This window comes from Ovis canadensis, chromosome 5 (genome assembly GCF_042477335.2).
Source record: "Ovis canadensis isolate MfBH-ARS-UI-01 breed Bighorn chromosome 5, ARS-UI_OviCan_v2, whole genome shotgun sequence".
NCBI classification, from domain to species: domain Eukaryota; kingdom Metazoa; phylum Chordata; class Mammalia; order Artiodactyla; family Bovidae; genus Ovis; species Ovis canadensis.
In genome coordinates this window covers 51,365,640-51,389,091 of record NC_091249.1, presented here as the reverse complement: position 1 = coordinate 51,389,091, position 23,452 = coordinate 51,365,640, and the positions used below count along the sequence as shown (strand labels likewise).

Sequence of the window (23,452 nt, the reverse complement as noted above, 5' to 3'; positions counted from 1 at the left end):
ACTGGGGGAGCCCCAAATTTCAAGGGACTTCCTTAGCAAATCTACCCGATAAGAAATACCACTGGGGGACTTCACTGTGGTCCAGTGGTTAGGAATCCACCTGCTCATTTAAAGGACACAGGTTTGATCCCTGACCTGGGAAGATTCCACATGCCAAGTGACAACTAAGCCTGTGCACCACAACTACTGAGCCAGCTCTCTCTAGAGCCCATGCTCCACAGGGGACGTTGTTAATAGAGCAGTATGAGCACAGCCCTTATCAGGCAGCCAGTGCTCTGCCTTATTATTCTGCACCCTATTACTAGGCAACAGGTCTTGCTCAGCCATTGGTCAGTGTCTCAGTGGGCCGCCCCCACAAGCAACCATCAACAACGGACTCTTAGTTGTCTTGCTCAGCTATTGGTCAGCAGGGCCCTGCCCATAAGTAACTATCAATGAGGAACCATTTAGGAAATGATTCAGCCAAGGGTCAGTGGTGTGCGGTGGTCATCAGGCAGAGTGTGAGGTAAGAGGCAGATTCAGGCCTTGTCTTAAAGGGCCTCCAGCTCACTGAGCCTTTGGCCAGCAGGTGAGCTGGAGGGCCCAGGGAACAGACTGGGGACTATGTTGTGCAGGGCTTCAGAGTCCTTACTAAGGCCCTCCACTAGTCTTGGCCCAGGCTTTGAGGAAGCAGTGAACCTCTCCCCCAATCCCTGTCTCTGTGACCTACTAGCAGTGGTCAATTGTCTGGGCTGCAGTCAGTGAGACCTGGTCTCCCCCATTTGGGTGGCCTGAGGATACTGAGGGCTATTTGGGTTGGGTGCCTGGCTCCCTCAGTGATGACAGCTGGGCAAGATGTGGGAACCTGGCCCTGAAGGAGCTGCCAACTGAGTTCTGCCTCGTCTTAGTCAGGACTGGAAATAGTCCTGAACATTCATTGGAAGGACCGATGTTGAAGCTGAAGCTCCAATACTTTGGCCACCTGATGCGAAAAACTGACTCACTGGAAAAGACCCTGATGCCGGGAAAGACTGAAGGCAGGAGGAGAAGGGGACGAGACAGGATGAGATGGTTGGATGGCATCACCAACTCAATGGACATGAGTTTGAGTAGGCTCTGGGAGCTGGTGATGGACAGGGACACCTGGTGTGCTGCAGTCCATGGGGTAACAAAGAGTTGGACACAATTGAGCAACTGAACTGAACTGAGACCTTGGAGAGTAAAAGCAGTGCCTTGGCACCTTGCCCTTTCTTGTAAAGACAGAGACTAACATTCATTTGGTAGAGATTTATAGAAATGCTGTTACCTGACCATCACCTGACCTCAAGAACAAAAGATCTAGCACCAAGAAGTTTGCAACTAATCACAACCCTCCCCCATCTTTTGCTTTGAAAGGGGCTTGTGATGTAACAGTTATGTGAACCTAGCTGGGATGGCAGGGGGCTTGCTGATAGACTGGATGTGTATGCTAAAACAGAGAACTCAAGGATCACTCCTTTATGCCTTAAATACTGCAAGGATGGAGTTCCCATTTATTAAAATGGAGAAGACTACAGGAAAAGCAGGTCTGAGGAAATAAAATCTGGGATTCGGTCTTGGACAAGTATAAAACGCCATGGGACTCCCCTGGAGGGCCAGTGGGTAAGACTCCCCACTTCCCACTTCCACTGCAGAGGGCACAGGTTTGAGCCCAGGCTGGGGAACTGAAGTCCCACATGCCTCGGGACAAGTAAAGCTGCATGCCACAGCTGAGTCTGCGAGCTCCAGAGCCCATGCTCCCCAACAAGAGAAGCCTGCACACTGTAACTAGAGATGTACTTTAAGCGGGTTAGAGTGCATCCCAACCACATCACATATCGAGTAACTGCTAAGGGAAATAACTGTACTAAATATAACAATCTAGCCAGGTACATTTAGGCACAATAAAAAATCAGACACTTTGCTGAACACTTAATCACTTCTGATGTCACAGTAGCTTCCAAGAACAGGGTAGGAGGGTGTTTTTCTCCATATCATGCATGCAAAAACTGAGGCAGAAATTAATTCATTTACCCAGGTTCACAAAACTATTATTAAAATATCAATGCAGGGATTCAAATCTGACTCCAATAAAAATGCTTTAAACACTGCACCAATCTATTCGCTGAAGATAAACCAAAATTTTCTTTACATAAGATTTTACATTTTACAAATAAATTTTCCACACTATTTAAACATATATCGTATCCCCCTAACCATTTTAGAAATCCAAATATTCCCCCATCTAGAACAGCTACTGGGTTGGCCAAAAGGTTCATTCGGTTTTTCCCATAAAATGGCTCTAGTAGTGCTTAGTGGTCTTTAACTTCATTCGAAACAGTTCTGTCACACTGCACTGTGATAGCTGTCACATCACTGTGCGTTAAAAAAAAAACTTTTCAAGATTGGTGAATTTTGCGTAGCCATTTTAATATTGAAGATGGAAAGAAAAAAGCAACACCTTTGGCACGTTATGTCTTATTATTTAAAGAAAGGTAAAAATGCAACTGAGATGCAAACAAAGATTTGTACAGTATGTGGAGAAGGTGATGTGACTGATCCAATGTGTAAAAAATGGTTTTCGAAGTTTTGCACTGGAGACTTCTCACTGGGCAATACTCCACAGTCGAGCAGACCAATTGAAGGGCATAGCAATCAAATCGAGATACAGAGAACAGTCAACATTAGACCCTGCAGGAAACAGCTGACATGATGAAAAGTGGATACTATATAATACTGTGGAACAGAAAAGATCATAGAACAAGCAAAATGAACCCCCACCAACCACACCAAAGACCAGTCTTCATCCAAAGAAGGTGATGTTGTGTATACAGTGCTATTGAAAGGGGATCCTCTATTATGAGCTGCTTCCGGAAAACCAATTAATTCCAACAGGTACTACTCCCAACTGGACCAACTGAAAGTAGTGCTCGACAAAAAACGACCAGAACTAGTCAACAGAAACCACGTTATCTTCCATCAGGATAAAAGCAAAACCACATTGCATGTTTCTTTGATAACCAGACAAAAACTGTTACAGCTTAGCTGGTAAGTTCTGAATCATCCATTGTATTCACCTGACAAAGCACCTTTGGATTTCCATTTATTTCAGTCTTTACAAAATTCTCTTAATGGAAAAAATTTCAATTCTCTGGAAGACTGTAAAAGGTACCTGGTACAGTTCTTTGCTCAAAAAGATAAAAAGTTTGGGAAGGTACAATTATAAAGTTGCCTGAAAAATGTCAGAACGAAGTGGAACAAAACAGTAAATGTGTTGTTCAATAATTCTTGGTGAAAATGTGTCTTTTATTTTTACTTTAAAACCATAGGAACTCTTTGGCCAACTCAATAACTTTAAGGAATTCCTCGCAGAAAAGTCTCTAGATGAAAGTGAAAGAGGAGAGTGAAAAAGTTGGCTTAAAGCTCAACATTCAGAAAACGAAGATCATGGCATCTGGTCCCATCACTTCATGGCAAATAGATGGGGAAACAGTGGAAACAGTGTCAGACTTTGTTTTTTTTGGCTCCAAAATCACTGCAGATAGTGATTGCAGCCATGAAATTAAAAGACGCTTACTCCTTGGAAGAAAAGTTATGACCAACACAGATAGGATATTAAAAATCAGAGCTATTACTTTGCCAACAAAGGTCTGTCTAGTCAAGGCTATGGTTTTTCCAGTGGTCATGTATGGATGTGAGAGTTGGACTATGAAGAAAGCTGAGTGCTAAAGAATTGATGCTTTTGAACTGTGGTGTTGGAGAAGACTCTTGAGAGTCCCTTGGACTGCAAGGAGATCCAACCAGTCCTGGGTGTTCACTGGAAGGACTGAGGCTGAGGCTGAAACTCCAATACTTTGGCCACTTCATGCAAAGAGTTGACTCACTGGAAAAGACCCTGGGGACAGGAGGAGAAAGGGACAACAGAGGATGAGATGGCTGGGTGGCATCACCGACTCAATGCACATGAGTTTGGGTGAACTTCAAGTTGGTGATGGACAGGGAGGCCTGGCGTGCTTCGATTCTTGGGGTCGCAAAGAGTCGGACACATCCGAGCGACTGAACTGAATTGAACAGTGGTTAGGACTCGGCACTGTCACTGCCAGGGCCCAGGTTCAATTATTGGCTGGGGAACTTATAAGATCCCACTAGCTGCACAGCATAGCCCCCTCAAAAAAATAAAAAAATCAACTAACTTTCAAAAGTTTATTCGGGCAAGCAAAGCCACTGAAGCTGTTCTGTAGCTGTCAACACATTTCTGATTTTCGAAGAGCATTTTCTTCCACCACAAAGGGCAGTGGCTAAAATCTCAGAAATGGCAACTACATTTCAGTCTAAAAACAAAAACAAAAACAAAAAACAAACAACTAAGAAACAATGTGAGAGAATGTGGCATAGTTTAGAAAAGCAGTACTTTAAACGTAACTAAGTCTCATCACTTTTTAAATGATGAAAGAAATGGAAATAATTCAGATAGATGTTGGACAGGTACCTGGCTAATTACACAGCATCTGTATGTTTGACTCTAAAGGAAATCAACCCTGAATAGTCACTGGAAGGACTGATGCTGAAGCTGTAATACTTCCACGTGCTGCAAAGAGCCGACTCACTGGAAAAGACCCTGATATTGTGAAAGACTGAGGGCAAGAGGAGAAAGGGACGACAAAGGATGAGATGGCTGGATGGCATCATTGACTCAATGGACATGAGTTTGAGCAAACTCTGGGAAGTGGTGAAGGACAAGGAAGCCTGGCATGCTGCAGTCCATGGGGTTGCAAAGAGTCGAGACATGAATGAGCGACTAACGAAGAACAAATACATCTGAATGCTATACAGAAATTTTCTGGGGCTTCCCTGGTGGCTCGGTGGTAAAGAATACGTCCGCCAATGCGGGAGACGGGTTCGATCCCTGATGTGAGAAGCTTCCACATGCCATGGGGCAATGAAGCCCATGTACCACAACTACTGAGCCTGTGCTCTAGAGTCCACATGCTGCAACTACTGAAGCCCATGCATTCTGGGGCCTGTGCTTCACAACAAGAGAAGCCATCACAGTGAGCAGCCCGAGCAGCACAACTAAGGAGCACCCCAACTCTCCGAATCTAGAGAGAAGCCTATGTAGCGAGGAAGACCCAGACAGCCAAAATTAATTAATAAATTTAAAAAGCACTGACTCTGAAGTCAAACTTACAAGTTATAAAAGGCCTAACACATAATTACAACTCAAAAGCAGCTGCTATAATATTATTCACTGTGTTTCTTTGCAAAAGTATTACTTCAATTATTTAAATATTTAAATAGTAACACAATTCTGATGCTATTATATAATTTACATAGTATTATAACTTATTAAGATTCCCCAGTAGCTCAGCTGGTAAAGAATCTCCCTACAATGTGGGAGACCTGGGTTTGATCCCTGGGTTGGGAAGATCCCCTGGAGAAGGGAAAGGCTACCCACTCCAGTATTCTGGCCTGGAGAATTTCATGGACTGTGTAGTCCATTTGGTCACGAAGAGTCAAACATGACTGAGCGACTTTCACTTTCTAGAACTTATTAAAAATGAGTGTCCTCTCTGAGGGATAAACTATTCCCAAAGAGACTGTGAAAGACAGAGGGACCAAATGATTTTGTCCATGACTATGAGATAAGTAGGGTAACAAGATAAATAGCTATACTATTCTGTGCATTTGTAATTCACTAATACTTTGGCCACCTGATGCAAAGAGCTGACTCATTGGAAAAGACCCTGATGCTGGAAAGATTGAGGGCAGGAGGAGAAAGGGACGACAGAGGATGAGATGGTTGGATGGCATCACCAACTCAATGGACATGGGTTTGGGTGAACTCCAGGAGTTGGTGATGGACAAGGAGGCCTGACGTGCTGCGGTTCATGGGGTCACAAAGAGTTGGACACGACTGAGCGACTGAACTGAACTTACAGTGACTAAATTTAAAGTCTTAATCCTTCATATACACTTGCTTATAATTAAATGAGGAATTAAATACACTGCCAGTCAGCGTAACAGAAATGTATGGGCTTAATTCCTGCTATGCTCTTAAACCACCTGTGAGACTCTGAAGAGTTACTTTACCTCTCTTAGCTGGCAGTTTGTTTGCCTGTGAAAGTAGGATAATAATGCCTCCAATTTTGTAGGAGGCTGAAGAACTCTAGTACTATTTTTAATCCAGTACGAGAAATCAAAAATAAATGATAGCTATTTTTAGTCAGTGATTACAATTCTTCTACCTTATGACAATTGTGATTTCCTTTCCCAGTATCAACCCAGAACTGCAAAGGAAATGTTCAACTCTAGAATAGAAAGTAAAATACTACTTAAAGCATCTGCTTTACTCCCACCTTACTCACAGCTACATAGTCAAATAAGTGTTCATGTATATTCTAGTTGTCCAAGCTCTTTTAACATCCATTTTATCATATGAATCTCAAAAACAACCAGGTGAGGTAGGCAGCACAGTTTTTATTATCCCATATTTACAGCAGACCAGGAAAGAGAAACAGAGAGTGACCGTGTCAGAAGTGTAGAGAGCTTTAACAAAAGGTGGAGACTAGAAGTTAGCATCATCTGACCCCTACTTCACCATACCAATCACAGAACAAAGGAGTGAACTGGAGTCCTTAAGTCCTTAAGTGTCCTCCCACTAACCCTCTCTACATTGCAGACGGGAGTCAGAGCTAGGTCTATTAACTTTCACTGAGAAAAAAAGGGGATCTGGAACCCAGGTAGCAAAAGAAGAAAAAATCTAGCAAAGAGTAGTTAGATAAACGATTTCTGGCAGCATTACGATTTTAACCTACAGCAAGCTGAGGCAAAAGACTAAAGATTATTGTGTACAACTTGTTACTGAGTAAGTAATGACCTCTTGTTTATTGGCTAAATATCAGAAACAACAGATCAAAAAGAAAGTCACTGACAATAGATCAAAGAGAATCACTGAAGTCTTGGAAAAGGACAGCAGAAAAGCAGGGAACTGGTCCACTGAAAGGTGGAAAGCATAGCAGCTGCTAGGTTAGTCATGGAAACAGGTGTATTGAAGACCACACGGTAATTAAGGCTGGAAGCCCCGCCTGGATGTAGCATGAAGCTGCTCACAAAGGGCAGCCTGCTCAAGAGGGTAGAACAGAAATATGCAGGCCAAGGCATTCCTGCTTTGCCTAGACCTTTGGCTTTATGCCATAAAAATTCTCAAACCCACAATAAAACAGGTTCAATAACAGCACAGAAGACAGGCCTGAAAGGGTGCAGCCCTCTACAACCCCAAAAGGCTAGAACGAGAGAGGAGAGCTATACTTTCTGGCCTGATGCAAGAAAAGAAAATGCTGTATGCCATTATGCCTGTACATTATATTGGAACTGAATGATTTAAACATTAGTTTGGAGATATCCTTGAACTCTTAATCTGGAGAATTTCATAACACTGACCAGAAGCATTTTTGCTACAATAGAAACCTTAGTGCCAAAACATTACAACATAAATCAACTTCATTTTGCACAGTCTTTCTGTCCACAAATTTTTCTTTCACTGTTTGAGAAGCTAGTATGTCCCCACGATTCCCATTCATCATTATACCATGTGACTATTGTGTATGACCTGGGGCTTATTTTCCCTCTGACTTCTGCTTTAGTCTATGCCTTTTATGGATTGGCTTCTGCTTCAGAAGATGCAGATCAATGGTTCTCAATCCTAGCCAGACCCTCATACCCACCCACAGGCCTGCAGAGACTGATTGAATATATACAAAGTGAGGTTTCTGGCATCTAGTTGTTTTTAGATCCATAGGTGATTCTGATGAACAGCCAAGGTTGAAAACAAATCATATAGCTAGCTAGTATTTTACTGTAATTATAGGCCTGAGTGAGTTTGTTTTGGGGGGGGGAGAACAGTTAAGAAAAATTTTTAAAAACAGGTATTCTGACACCAGCAAGAGGTAACTGACTATACAATTCCAATGTAAAGTCACACAAGAAAAAGGAAGTGTTTTTCTGATACTCCAAGTAGGAGAAAATGAAAATGTACATTCTATGAAAATGTATATTCTTTCTATTTTAAACCTCATAGTGACAATGAGGCAGATATTAATTACTATCTGTTTTAGGTGTAGAATCTGAGGCTCAGAAATAGGAAGTGAGCTGGTCAAATGCCAAACAGAGCCACGTCTGTGCTCTGTTCAATCGCCCATGCTCTTTTCACCAGATCACAACACAGAAAAACAAATAAAACCATCAGCCTTTAGTATCTGTAACTATACTCAACCTCAACACAATTAGTGAACTTAATCTCTCATTCAATAAGGGGATTCTGCTCATAAACTCTCACCAGGTAACGTTCCTCACAACACCTTTACATCATAATTCAACTACCAGAAGATGCCTCAGTCTTCAAAAAAGACATCTGTTCTCCTTACTGTACTTCTTTATCTGCTGCTGCTGCTGCTAAGTTGCTTCAGTCGTGTCCGACTCTGTGCAACCCCATAGACAGCAGCCCACTAGGCTCCCCCGTCCCTGGGATTCTCCAGGCAAGAACACTGGAGTGGGTTGCCATTTCCTTCTCCAATGCATGAAAGTGAAAACTGAAGTCGCTCAGTCATGTGTGACTCTTAGCGACCCCATGGACTGCAGCCTACCCAGCTCCTCTGTCCGTGGGATTTCCCAGGCAAGACTACTGGAGTGGGGTGCCATTGCCTTCTCCATCTTTATCTGAGTCAAAATTAATCAATACTGCTAAGAGACAAGTCACTAATGGATAGTACTAAACTTAAGTTAGCTCAAGTTTAAAACAAAGATGCCCTCAGAAAACACAGTAAAACAATTTGTATAGCTTTCTGCAATTTAAAAAAAGGGCAAATTTTACTCAATCTAACTTTATGTGTCCCCATGTACCTTAAAAAAAAAAAGCAATGTTTTTGCCATACCTAAGTGATTTCCTCAAGATAACAAGAAGACTAGAATATGTGGCCTTCTATTCTAGTGTCTTTTCCCTAAGGCTATGCTGTCTTTCCAGTCTGAACACCCTACAACACCAGCCCTCTCATACAATAGAGAGGCCCAGAATGCAAGAATTTTGGTACAAGCTGTGAAGATCTATAAACCTCCTTATCTTGATTATTTTGAAGCAAATCCCCAGATACATTTTCCTTCATGATACTTCAGTATGTATCTCTAAAGGAACGTTTAATTAACATTTATTATCTATTAATAGAGTATTCTAAAGAACAGAAATAGTTTCAAGACAGTGCAAACACAGGTGGACTGGCTTCCTTCCCCCTTGCCCTCCTCCACAGGTGACACCAATTTTTTCCCCCTGTAACAACACATTTTACATTTACTGGTTTAGGTGATCTCTCCCTCTGGACTTTTCAAAATCCTTGTGCTGAAACTCCATCCAAAAAGTAGTTTCAATTGTGTTCCTCAGAGAGTGTATCTTGAAGAGTCCCTCAGCGTCTGCCCAAGAGAGGAAGAAGAAAATATGCCTTTTCTCCATCCCAAATTAAAGCAGCGCCATCTTTTTTCTGTTCTATACTGACGTTCTGGATAAGATTCCATTTCAAACATATGATATTGATTATATGAGGAAATTTTTTTAAATGACATAAATTAACTTATTTACAAAACAGACTCAGGGCCTTACATAACAAATTTATGGTTATGGGGGTTGGGGACAGACCAAATGGAACTTTGGAATTCACATGAAAACACTATTATATTTAAAATAAACAGGGAACTCTCTGGCTGTCCAGTGATTAGGACTCTGTGCTCTCATTGTAGAGGGCCCAGGGTTCAATCCCTGGTGTGGGAACTAAGATCCCACAAGCTGTGTGATGAGGCCAAAAAAAAAAAGAAAACAGATAACCAACAAGGAGTTACTGTATAGCACAAGCAACTCTCCTCAGTTCTCTGTAATAGTCTAAATGAGCTGAATCACAACGTTGTTAATCTAACTGTACTCCAATATAAAACAGATTCTAAAAAAAACCGTTATTAGAATATTTTTACAGTAAAAAAAGTAATAGTGTGCGCCGCCATTATTTAAAAACAAAAACAAAATGGGGTGTATAGTATATACATTTGCTTACATATGTATAAAATATCTCAAAGGATAACACATAAGAACTGAAAAACTGATTTACCAGGGATAGAAACTGGCTGATTTAAATATTTTTCACTATAAATCTTTTACAGCATATAAGGTTGTAAAATGCCATTTTCAAGCAGGAAACAAAAAAGAATGGCTCTAAAATCTTAACTGTAACAAATACTTTATTTAGAAGGCATCATGAGAGAGAGGAAAATCTGCGCATTGGTATAAAGAGTTTCCTCTCACCATAGTCAATGTGAGTACACACTCTATCTCTGAATTAAAAAAGAAAGGAAATCTGAAAGGCAGATCCTTAGGATGCCCAGGATTCAATCATAAGCTCACAGACTTTGCACAATTACTAAATTATTGTAGTTCCTTTTAGCCTTTACTCAAGCTGCTTCCTCTGCCTAAAATGGTCTTTTAGTTCCTTTCCCCCTTATAAAAAGAATGAAATAATGCTATCTGCAGCAACATGAAAGGACCCAGAGATTATCTTACTAGTGAAGTAAAAAAAAAAAAAAAAAAATCATACCATGTACATGTGGGATCTAAAAACTGATAGAAATGAACTTACTTACAAAACAGAAATAGACTCACAGACACAGACACAAATTTATGGTTATCAAAGGGGAAAGAGAAGTGGAGATAAATTAGGAGTTTGGAATTAAAATATACACACTACTATGTCTAAAATAAATAACCAACAAGGACCTGTTGTACAGCACATGGAACCATGTTGTAATAACCTAAAATGGAAAAGTATCTAAAAAAGGAACACATGTATAACTGAGTCACTCTGCTGTACACATTAAACTAACACAACAGTGTAACCATATTTCAATAAAAAATTTAAAAAGAAAAAAGATACTAACACATTCAAAGAAAAAGAAAATTCATTTCTCCCACTCTCACCACTACCCTCCCAATCCCTTTTATGTCCCAGTTAACTCTTACTTAATCTTTGGATTCCCAGTCTCCACATTCTTAGGGAAAACTCCCTAACTAAGCACTTGGGATGCAAGCTCCAAGTTCCCTATACTTTTCCTCTCCCCCTCCCCCTTTATTTCTTTGTGGGGGCGGAGGTGGTGCTGGGAGGTGGGTTGCACAGTATGGCTTGTAGGATCTTAGTTCCTGGATTAAGGATCAAACCCAGGCCCCTGGGAGTGATAGCAGAGTCTGAACCCCTGGACTGCCAGGGAATTCCCTACTTCTCTTCCTAATCCTCAATTTAACTGTAGTTACATAAGTATTGCGGAGTATCCAGTTTAATGTTAGCCTTCCCCACAGTACTCAAAGGAGGGTCACTATATTCCCAGTACTTAAAACAGTGTCTGGCACATTGTTAATGCTCAGTATTTGTTGAATAATGATTGAATAAATGAAAGATTAAAAAAAATAACTTATTGAGATATTGTAAAAGTTTCTATCTTTCATTTCACTCCCTGCAGCTTTAAGTCCTACTTACATGTAAGTGGGAAAACAACAGCTGCATGCACAGAGGTACAAAGTACCTGCTGAAGTGTCACATTCATTTAAAAACCACAGCCAATGGGCATTTTCTCCTTTGGCTGCCAGTAGTCTACTTGGAATATTCCAGAAATTTAACTAATCCCCTTCAGTGGTGTATGGTTTGATTCCCACACAGAAGAAGAAATAAAAATACAAAGAGCTGTTGAGAAAAGAAAGCTACAGCATGTGCTAAGAGGACCCTGATACAAACAGGAAGGAACCAGAAAACAAGTTTCACAGTTTATCCACATAGATTCTCAATGCTAAACCTGTTGCATTTATGAAAATGATGTATCTGAAGTTTCTGGTGAACAAATAGGATCAAACACCAACTCAAATGATGAAGAGCCCACAGATCTTAAATCTACTGAAGCTAGATTTAAATATGCTGAGCTAATCGGTGACCCACATAGTTTGAGAACCCAATGTTTGTGGATCAGTATTTGAATCCTTAAAGAAAAACTTTCACCCTTTAGAAACTGGGACCAACTTGAATCTTAGGTTTAGAGGAAAAAACATTTCTGAAAACCTTCAACCATGTGCCAAGACCTTTTACATGTAATATAGGGAATCATAAAAAATGCTAATAGGTGGGGTATTAACCTCCATTTACTACTGAGAAACCCAAAACAGAAAATTTCCAACAGGACATCATTAATTGCTGAGCTCAATTCTGACTGATTCCCAAAGTTTGGGTATCTACCATCTTGCTCTCCGCAAAAAGTCTGGGCTTGGACTCTGAACTAAGATCTAGAGTTAAAAGAAAAACCTGAGCATATCACCAGAGGGGGATTTTTGAAAACCAAAAATTTTTTTTTAATTTTTCTAAGTTATTATAAACTCTTCCAACACAATCCTTTTAGATTTATACTGTACTAATCAGGAAAAGTAATGACAAAACCTATTTTAAACATTTCAGTATGTAGACAGTATTCAGAATTTACAATCATAAAATCTAAAAGAACAATTTAGTTTTTAACACTTCAATTTCTAAACACTGTTTGAAGACACTAAAATGAAGAAAAGGTAGAATTTTCTAATTTGAATGTTCACATCACAAATAAGCTTTATTGTAAAATGCAGACAGGATGTATCACTTGCCATTCTAGAGATTTTTTAGAATTTTACCTTGTGTATTATTATTCTAAGTGACATACAAAATATCCTTTTCCATGTGGTTTAAATAATATACTACATATCATAGACAAAGCTTTAACATTATTTGCCCTTCCAAGAATAACCTCTGAATAAGACTTTAAATACTATTTATTACTTCCAATAACGTAAATGCAATTCAAATTATCTTTCTACTAACCACAGAAAAATTAACCCTCGTCTTTTGTGATCACGTAGTTGATGACACAGCCCCAAAACAAAATCACTGAAGTAATAAATATGTACAATCTATACTCTGGTGAGTTAAAAGATAGTAACAGTTTTGACCAGTAGTACTTTGAATGTATAATAATTTCCTACAACTGATTCAGTCTCTGGCAAAACCCTACTTATTTTAATTTACACCTCTAAAATATACATCTAGGTTTAATCTCTTTCCTCTCTGAGGATCAAGAACGAGAAATGACTTAGATATTCCTCTAACAGAATATTCATTCTTTCCTCCTAAAAATATTTGTTGCTTACCTACTTATGAGAAACTGTAGCAGGACTCAAAGGTACAAAATAAAGACAACACAATCCCAAGCTTGAAGTTGTGAGTTTACTGGGGGGATATAGGACAGAACAATAAGCAAAACATATATGAGAAATGCTGTAACAGTATTATGGGAACACAGAACTTTTTATCCACCTTTCTGAAAACCAAGGAAGAGTATTAAGAGAGTAGGAAGAAATGCTAACCAAGTAACAACATGAGTATCAGACTACCTAGAAACATCTTCCCATTAACCGGAAAAGCTGTACTTATAGTTATTTAACTAATGAGTTACTATTTTAATTCATTAAAACATAAAATATGAGATGTGTTTATGAACAATATTTTGACATAACACACCAGAATCTATAAACAATTATGCTCCTTACAAGACCATTTAAAGTAGTTCTCAGGATAACTTACACAGGGGAATGATAACTTTTTCTGTTAATGTCCAAATAGTAAATATTTCATACAATCTTTTTCCCAACTACTCAATTCTTCCATTACAGCACAAAAGTAGCCACAGACAGCACATAAAAGACCCATGTTTCAACAGAACTTTTCGGTTACTGAAATTTTAATTTTGTATCATTTTAACATGTTACATAATATTTTTTTATTTGATTTGATCCCATTCAAAAACAAAAAAACTATTCGTGGCTGGTGGGCTGTTACAAACACAGGTGATAGATAGATTTATCTGTAGTTTATAAAAGGCTACTAACAAGTCAACTCTACATAGCACATGATTAAACGCTTTCATATTAATTACAAATTACACACAGAGCCTAAACTACTATCTAGCAGTTTAACTTCCTCACCAGATCCCGTTCTTACTTGATTCTCCCTAATAAAAGCAAGGTCTGGGGACTTCTCCAGGGGTCCAGTGGGTAAGACTCCCCACTTCCACCGCAAGGGGTACAGGTGTGATCCCTGCTAGGATCCCACATGAAGTGAGGTGTTGCCAGAAAGAGAAAAATAAGGCCCAACAATGAATACAAAAAATAAACTCCCAAAATACTTTGCACAAAGGCTTTAACAGTCAAATGTGTCTAGACTGACATCAGAAGAAATGAAGGAATAGGCAACATTTAAAGGCCAGTCCCTCCACAAAAATAATAACTCAACAGGAGAAAGAAAAACTCCCACAAACAACTACACAACCATCTTGAACAACTAAAAAGGTCTGCAACGATCAAGCAAAAGATTAATCAAGAAAAGGGCTGAGGCTGCCAGCTTTTAATACTCAGTACCTGTGGGACATCCAAGTAGACGATGGGTGCCCCCAAGGCTGGGACAGGTCTGGCCTTAGAAGTTGTGGGCTGTGTGGGAATATGCACATGGAGGCTGGGCCAGGGTCTGAGCTGCTTCCATAGTTCCCACACTGTAATTATCTGGTCCTGGTACCAGACTTCATTGGATCTGAACTGGTGGATACGCACCGGTAGTTTTGTAAATGCAGTGCCTGAGGGACACCAGGGCCTAAAACCAGCATTCCCACAGCTGACCAGGGATGAGGACAGTGCCAGCAACAGTGTACTTTGTGAGCTTACACAATAGGTTTTAGGCGACATCACAAAGCACACTCCCCAGTGGACAGCTCCAGCAGTGGACTCAGTGGCTCCTCTACTGATGGGAATGCTCCAATCCCATCTACCTCACACCACAGCTCAGAAACTGAGGGCTTCTACTCCTACAACTATGGGCTTCCCTGATAGCTTAGTTGGTAAAGAATTCGCCTGCAATGCAGGAGACCCCGGTCAATTCCTGGGTTGGGAAAATCTGCTGGAGAAGGGATAGGCTACCCACTTCAGTATTCCTGGGCTTCCTGTGGCTCAGATGGTAAAGAATCTGCCTGCAATGCAGGAGACCTGGATTTGATCCCTGGGTTGGGAAGATCCCCCAGAGAAGGAAAAGGCTACCCACTCCAGTATTCTGGCCTGGAGAATTCCATGGACTATATAGTCCAGGTGGTCGCAAAGAGTCGGACACGACTAAGTGACTTTCGCTTTCACTCCTACAACTAAGGAGCAGACTCTGCCCATAACAGGGCTATGACAACCACAGAGCAAAGAGGTGGCCACGCTCAGCTTCCAGTGCAGGCTCTGGTCACACCAGGTACACCCCTTTATCAAGGGGATAAAAGTCAGCACACACTGAGGAAAGAGGTAGCAGGCATCCATACTAAAAACAGCCCTCACACCAAAAATGTTAAACCTTGGAGACTACAAGGGATGCTCCCACATAACAAGACCCCTCAAAGACCACAGCAGAAAACTGTTTTTCTTAAACTCATAGAGTAAGAAATCTAAATAAAATAGAAAAGCAAAGTAACCACTACCAATTAAAAGATCAAGAGAATTCCCCTGAAAGAACAAACCATGAAACAAATCTCTTCAGTTTAACAGACACCAAGTTCAAAAAGGAGGCAATGAAAATAATCAAGGAATTAAGAAAGGCTATCAATAGAAATGTGGACTACTGTAAAAAGAAACTAGAAACTAGAAAGGGAAGCCAAGAAAAATTAGGAAACTCATTTGCTGAGACAAAACCCAAGCTACAGGCAATAAATAGCAGATTGAATAATACAGAAGAATGAATATGTGATCTGGAAGACAGAATAATGGAAATTATCCAATCAGAATATCAGGCAGAAAGCCAAATGGAAAAAAGAAAACTGAAAGCAATACAAGAAACCTATGGGATATATATAGTACATGTATGGGATATATATATATATATATATAATATAGTGTGCCAATCTACACATAATAGGGATTCCAGAAAGAGAAGAAACAAATCAAAAATGTATTTGAAGAAATTATAGCTAAACACTTCCCAAACCTCACGAAAGAAACAGATAATCCAGGTAAGGAAGCATAGCGGGTCCCAAAAAAGTTGAATCCAAAACAGACCTATACCAAGACATATTATAATTAAAATAACAAAAGCTAAAGTGAGTATGGATTCTTCTCCAAGGCAGCAAGAGGAAAACAAGTTACCTGCAAGAGAAACCCTGTAAGGCTATCAGCTGATTCTCTACAAAAATGCTGCAGGGGCCAGAAGTGGCAAGATACAATCAAGGTACGGATAGGGAGAAATTTGCAACCTAGAATACTCTACCCAGCAAGATTATCATTTACAATATAAGAAGAGAGAAAGAATTTCTCACACAAGCAAAAACGGAAAGAATACAATACTAAACCTATTCTGAAACAAATATTGAAGTCTTCTCTAAATAAAAAAGGAAAAAAAAAACAAGCAACTATAATAAAGAGAAAATCACAATTCTCAAGTAAATCACTTAAATAAGCCAGTATACAAATTAAAAGAAAAAATAAAATTTTCTGAAAGTTACAACCAACATGAACAACAACAACAAAAAAGAACAGCAAAAGAATAAACACAAAGATGTAAAAGAGGACATCAAAATCAGAAAATGTGGATGAGAGTAAAAAAAATAAATAAAAAAGATTTTTTTTTTAGGAATGTGTTTCAGCCTATATGACTTATTAGTCTAAAGCAAAGAAATATCATAGTAATGGGTTAACATACTTGAAACCACAAATCAAAAACATACAATAGACTCACAAAAAAAACAAAAAGAGAGCACAAGCATAACAAAAGAAAATCATCAAACCAGAAAAGGAAAAAGGAAAGGACAGAAAAGAAATATGAACTTAAAAGTAAAACAAGGATTAAGATGGCAATAAAAACATATCTATCAATAATTACTTTAAATGTCAATGAACTAAATGCTCCAATCAAAAGATATGGAGTAGGGAAAAGCAGTCCAGTGGCTGGAACTCTGCCATGGGCACAAGTTTGATCCCTGGTCAGGAAACTAAGGTCCCACAAGCCACTAGTGCAGCCAGAAAGAGGGGAGAGAGAGACCCACTTTAGGGCAAAGAAAACACACAGACTGAAAGAGAGGGGTGGGAAAAATGGAACACATGACAACAAAGCAGGGGTGGTGATATTCATATCAGATACAACAAAGGCCATAAAGAAAATGATAGAAGGATCAACACAAGGAGAGGGTATTACACCCATCAGCATGCGTCCAATACACGAACACCCAAACATGTTAAACAAATAGTAACAGAGAAAGAAAGTGATGGGAATATAATATTAGGATACTTTAATGCCCCACTTATATCAATGGATGGATCTTCTGGACAGAAAATCAATAAGACAACAGAGATCCTAAATGATACAATGTAACAGTTAGACTTACTTGATATTTTCAGCAAATTACATCCAAAAAAAAAAAAAAACCACCCACCAGAATACACGTTCAAGTACATATTGAACATTCTCTATAGCACAAAACAAGCCTCAACAAATTTAAGAATACAGAAATTATTTCAAGCATCTTCTCTGACCATAACGGCATAAAAAGTACAAATCAATCACAGAAAAAAAAAAAGATTACATGGAGACTAACCAACATGTTCCTACAAAACTAATGGGTCAAAAATGAAATCAAAGAGAAATTTTTAAAAAATACTTTGAGATAAATGAAAATGAAAACACAGCAACACAACTATGGGATGTAGCAAAAGCAGTTCTTAAGAGAGAAGTTCACAGTAATACAGGCCTTCCTCAAAAACAAGAAAAATATCAAATAAACAACGTAAGCTCCATCTAAAAGAATCAGAACAAAGAACCAACAAATAAAACCTAAAAGTCAATAGAAAGAAAAGAGATAATAAAGATCAGGTAGGAAATGAAAGAGATTTTTAAAACAATAGCGGGGAAAGAAATCAATAAAGCTAATACCTAGTTCTTTGAAAGGGTAAACAAAGTTGACAAACCTCTAGCCAGGCTCACCAAGAGAGGACACAAATAAAATAAGAAATGAAAAAAGAAAAACAGCAATTGATACTGAAGAAATGCAAAAGGTCATAAGAGAACACTATGAACAATTATTTGTGAAAAAAATTCAACAACCTGTAAGTTTCTAGAAACATACAACCCACAAAACCAAATCAAGAAGATACACATAATTTAAACAGACCAATCACTAGAAGTGAAATAGAATCAGTAGTTTTAAAAACATTTTAAAACCTCTCTACAAACAACAGTACAGAATCAAATGGCTTTCACAGTTCAATTCTACCAAACATACAAAGAACTTATACCAATTCTTCTCAAACCTCTTCCAAAAGACTTAAGAGGGAAAACTCCCAGACATTCTATGAGGCCACCCTAACCCTGTTACTAAAACTAGACAAAGACACTACCAAAAAAGAAATGCACAGGCCAATATCTTTGATGAATATTAATGCACAATTCTCAGTAAAATACTAGCAAACTGAATTTAACAACACCTTGAAAAGATCATACACTATGGACTTCCGATTCAAGATGGCGGGATAGAAGGACATGAGCTCATCTCCTGTGAAAACACCAAAATTGCAAAATTGCAACTAGCTCCTCCTCGACAGGAGGATGCTGGAACCCACCAAAAAAAGATACCCCTTGTCCAAAGACAAAGATGATGCCACAGTGATATTGTAGGAGGGGCACCATCACAATAAAATCAAATCCCATACCCACCGGATGGGTGATGAACAAACGGGAGAACAGTAATAGCAAAGTTATCCAACTGCTGTGAAGGTTCTGAACCTCACATCAGACTTCCCAACCTGGGGATCCGACAAAGGGACTGGGAACCCCCATGGAATCTGGCTTTGAAGGACAGCGGGATTTGATTATAGGACTTCCACAGGACTGGGGGAAACAGAGACTCCGGTCTTGGAGCACACCAACAAGGTCTTCTGCACACCAAGACCCAGAGAAAAGGAGCAGTGACCCCACAGGAGACTGAACCAAAAATACCTGCTAGTGCTGGAGTGTCTCCTGTGGAGTGTGGGTCAGCAGGGGCTCACCACAGGGACGGGGACGCTGGCAGCATTAGGCCAGGAAGGTCCCCCTCTTGGAGTTCACCAGTTAATCCTACCATAGAGCCCAGGGCTGAGTTGCCTCAGGCCAAACAACTAACCATCAGCAATCCCACCCATCAGCAGATAATGGTATTAAAGCTTTACTGAGTAAGGTTCTTTGCACCAGAGTTTTTCCCATCACCCATCCCTCCCATCAGGAAGCTTACACAAGTCTCTTAGCCTTATCCATCAGAGGGCAGACAGAAGAAGCAAGAATAAGCACAGTCCCACAGGAAAAACCATATTTTTATTTTTCTTACAGAAAATTAGACTACAGAAAACTAATCATGATGAAAAACAGAAAGTTACGTCCCAGATGAAGGGACAAGATAAAACTCCAAAAAACAACTAACTGGAGATAGGCAACCTTCAAGAAGAAGAATTCAGAATAAAGACAGTGACGATGATCCACGATGTTGGGAAACAATGGAGAAGAAATGCTTACTTAAGACCTAGAAGAACTAAAGAACAAACAGAGATGAATAATACACTAGACGGAATCCATGGCAGAATAACTGAGGCAGGAGAATGGATAAATGATCTGGAGGACAGAAGGGTGGAAATCACTGCCACAGAACAGAATATAGAAAACACAATGAAGAGAAATGAAGACAACCTAAGAAACCTCTGGGACAACATTAAATGCATGAACATTTGCATTACAGGGTTCCCAGGAGAAGAGAGACAGAAAGGACCTGAGAAAATATTTCAAGAGATAAGAGCTGAAAACTTTCCTAACATGGGAAAGGAAACAGTGAATGAAGGAAGTCCAAGAAGCACAGAGTCCCAGGAAGGATAAACCCAAGGAGGAACACACACAGTAATCAAACTGACAAAAATTAAAGACAAAGATAAAACCAAGAATCCTCTATCCAGCAAGACTCTTCTTCAGATTTGATGTGAAAAATCAAAAGCTTTTCAGACAATCAAAAATTAAGAGAATTCAGCACCACCAAACCAGCTTTACAACAAATACTAAAAGAGCTTCTCTAGGCAGGAAACACAAGAGAAGGACCTACAGAAAACAAACCCAAAACAATTAAGAAAACAGTAACATCATACATATCAGTAATTAACTTAAATGTAAATGGATTAAATGCACCAATCAAAATATGCAGACTGGCTGAGCAGATGAAAATGTGTGCATGTACTTACTTTCACTTATCACATCTGCTTGACTCCCCCACCCCCCGCCCTCAAGTTGTATCTAATTATTTTATGTTATTAAGTTAATGTTCCCATTATGGCTTGCAACTATAATTATCTTTTATTTTTGTCTGGCTATTGATTGAGAAAACTGATGAACATCTTTTACTATTGTGATTGTGTAACTATTACTCACTTAATACTATTGCATCATGATTGGTTAGGTGTGTGTCTTGTATGACTCTTGCGACCCCATGGACTGGAGCCCACCAGGTTGCTCTGTCCAGAGGATTTTCCAGGCAAGAATACTGGAGTGGCTCTTTGAGCCATCTTGGACCCTGTGAAGGCCTTCTGGGAACGGGACTTCTGAAACGACAAACATGTCTGGAAGGCTGTGGTCCAAGGCAATTTTTGCTGGCTATAAACGGGGTCTATGGAACCAAAGAGAACACACTGCTCTCCTGAAAATTGAAGGTGTATAAGCTCGAGATGAAACTGAATTCTATTTAGGCAAGAGATGTGCTTATGTGTACAAAGCAAAGAACACCACAGTAACTCCTGGTGGAAAACCTAACAAAACCAGAGTAATCTGGGGAAAGATCACTCAGGCTCATGGAAATAGTGGCATGGTTCGTGCCAAATTCCGAAGCAACCTTCCTGCTAAGGCCACTGGACACAGAATTCGTGTGATGCTGTACCCTTCGAGAATTTAAACTTCTTGAAAATAAATAAAAGTGTGGATTTGTAAAAAAAAAAAAAAAAGAAAAAGAATACTGGAATGGGTTGCCATTTCCTTCTCCATGGGATCTTCCTGATCCAGGGGTTGAACCCAGGTCTCCTGCATTGCAGAGATTCTTTACTAACTGAAATACAGACCCCACATAGTGTATCATGATTGGTCAAAAGAAAAATTATAGAATTCTCTATCACCAAAACTACCATTTAATATAAAAACCTGTAATCACTTTTTAAAATTCAGATGCATATCAGAATTATCTTCCAATTTTTGAAAAACACAAATGCCCAGGTATTGCTTTATTCCCTCCAGAGCTCCAGATATGTTTCTAATGGGCAGTCAGGTTTAAAAACAACTGGACTGTGGGTTGCCATTTCCTTTTCCAGGGGATCTTCCCAGCCCACGGACTGAACCTGGGTCTCCTGTATTGTGGGCAGATTCTTTACCATCTGAGCCACCAAGGAAGCTCTAACCTATTAACCACTTTTACTTGGAAGTGCAAGGTTGGTGGGTTATCATCCAGTTAATGTACAAGTAGGGTGAATCCCATGGACAGAGAGGCTGACAGGCTACAGTCCTTGGGGTTGCACAGAGTCAGGCATGACTGAAGGGACTTAGTACACACAAAGGGCTACTATAAAATAAGACTCATTTGTGTACGTAGTTCATGGCATTACATTTCGTTGTTACAGCTTAAATTATTTCAGTGATGGGGATTGATGTGACATCAGATTTTCTGATGTGTGGATCTTTAAATAGTCTTCATGATCCTTTACAGCAGCTTAGCTCATTTCTTTTACCTGTTCTAATATTGTTGAGACTTTTGCCATTTATAAGGTAATAGAAACCATTAAAGCAAAATAAATTATTATATAAAAAAACAGGACTATATGATGATCTTTTATTACTTTATCTAGTTTGTTTCACTCTATTTCATACTCAATGTTTCCATTTCATTTAGTTTATATTTTCCAATTTCTCCATCTCTTTTTTTGATATTCTTTCTCAAGCCTTTATTAGCGTAGTAGAAAAGCTTTTGTATAATATACATAAATAAAATGTATAATATAAAAATTTTAGAAAACTTAATTTTTGCCTAAAAAGTTATGACATTTTGATTCCACTTGTTTGACTAGGAATAGAATGTTAAATTCCTAATTTAAAAAACAGATATGCACAGAGAAGGCAATGGCACCCCACTCCAATACTCTTGCCTGGAAAATCCCATGGACGGAGGAGCCTGGTAGGCTGCAGTCCATGGGGTCGCGAAGAGTCGGACATGACTGAGCAACTTCACTTTCACTTTCATGCATTGGAGAAGGAAATGGCAACCCATTCCAGTGTTCTTGCCTGGAGAATCCCAGGGACGGGGGAGCCTGGTGGGCTGCCGTCCATAGGGTCGCAGAGAGTCGGAGACAACTGAAGCGACTTAGCAGCAGCAGCAGCAAAGGGAGGATAGCGGTGCCCACCCCTTCTTGCGAACATAGTGTTGAATCCATCCTGAAGAGAAGGATGGATAAATTTGACTCCTGAACCTTAAATGTTTTGCTTAGCATTGTACCTTCAGCTACCCAACATATATCTAACAATTTCATAGGCCTTTTTATTTAAGCAGTATTTCCTTTATTTAATTTTTAACATGACAAGCTACAATTCCTGTGTTTTTATTCTGCTGTAATTTTCCATATTTCCAATTATATATGATTGTTAAATAAATCCTACTGGAGGGGAAAAAAACAGATATGCAACAAGCAACAAAGGCTTATTGTATAGCACAGGGAATTGAAGTATCTTGTAATAAGCTATAATAGAAAATAATTTCAAAAATAATATATGTGTATAACTGAATCACCCTGTCGTGCACCTGAAACACTGTAAGTCAACTATACTTCAATAAAATAACATATATTTTTAAAAAACTAAAAGAAAAAATAAAAGGCTACAAAAATAAAAAAGATCATACACCATGATGAAGCTGGATTCATCTCAGGGTCACAAGGATAGTTCAACATATACCAATCAGTAACTGTTACATATCACATCAACAAAAGAAAAAACAAAAACCATTTCAACCTCATTTCAACAGATGCAGAGAAAGCATCTGACAAAACTCAACTTTCATTCATCCGAGAATAGAGGGCATATTAAGCTGGTGCAAAAGTAACTGCAATTTTGTATTGCTGAACTTTGCTGTTTGATATTGGAATAGACTCAAATAAATGTGGTTATGTTTTATATCACTTTAATGTACATTTCTCACCTTATTTTTTTTGCTAATGATTTATTACTTGCTATTCATTTTAGACTAGGGAAACGATGTTAGACAAAAAGCAAATTCAAGCAATTTTCTTATTTGAGTTTAAAAT

At 39.2% G+C, this 23,452-nt stretch overlaps 1 protein-coding gene and 1 pseudogene across 8 annotated transcripts in view; one reads left to right on the top strand and one right to left on the bottom strand.

Moving 5' to 3' along the window:
- The window catches only part of NSD1 (nuclear receptor binding SET domain protein 1), a 148,133-nt gene that overhangs the window by 92,161 nt on the left and 32,520 nt on the right, over positions 1–23,452 (bottom strand). The gene's annotated exons all lie outside the window — the stretch shown is intronic.
- Positions 20,664–21,555, top strand: LOC138441181 (large ribosomal subunit protein eL33 pseudogene; annotated as a pseudogene).